This window comes from Megascapheus bottae, chromosome 22 (assembly GCF_031878675.1).
Source record: "Megascapheus bottae isolate mThoBot1 chromosome 22, mThoBot2.hap1, whole genome shotgun sequence".
In the NCBI taxonomy this organism is placed as follows: domain Eukaryota; kingdom Metazoa; phylum Chordata; class Mammalia; order Rodentia; family Geomyidae; genus Megascapheus; species Megascapheus bottae.
Genome location: NC_143530.1, coordinates 19208684 through 19209243, shown reverse-complemented (window position 1 = coordinate 19209243; position 560 = coordinate 19208684). Strand labels below are relative to the sequence as shown.

Below are 560 nucleotides of genomic sequence, written 5' to 3'. Positions count from 1 at the left end.
GCATCCCCCTACATCTATCAAGGGAGGTAGATGGGACTTGCTTATTAGTTGAGATGTGTATGTGATATGCTGCTGCTTAAATAGGCCTGTAATATTGATGCTGCATTGCATTTCAATTTTTACTTTTTAAAAATTATCTTTAAGTAGTTGTACAAAGGAATTACCATACAAAGCAATTTATGAATACCATTCTCATCTATCCCTCCCCATTACACCTCTTTCCTCAGGCCTCTTAATTTCATAGGATATGCATTGGATTCTTGTGCAGGGGCCATGCTAATCTTCCTTGTGCGATTCCAGTTTTAACATATGTACTGCCCAAGCAAGCATTGCTTTTTAAAAATTTATAATTTCTCAGAGAAAAACCATGGACCTAAGAATAAAAAAATAAGAATAAAATATTGAGTACCCCCAAATAGCTATCAGTAAACTAAGCTTAAACAATCTGGTATGTGTCCCTGGTTATGGAGGGATATCTAAATGTGATGTTAGGAGACCCTAACACTGAGCTGCTGAATGTGTACTCAGACTAATCCAGAGCCACAATGGTGGTGAGAAAA

At 37.0% G+C, this 560-nt stretch overlaps 1 non-coding gene across 1 annotated transcript; it reads right to left on the bottom strand.

The window, feature by feature from the left end:
* Positions 1-223: 223 nt before the first annotated feature.
* LOC150048336 (U6 spliceosomal RNA) lies at positions 224-330 on the bottom strand. Its single transcript, XR_016539359.1, has one exon. It is a non-coding gene; the product is annotated as a U6 spliceosomal RNA (small nuclear RNA).
* Positions 331-560: the final 230 nt, after the last annotated feature.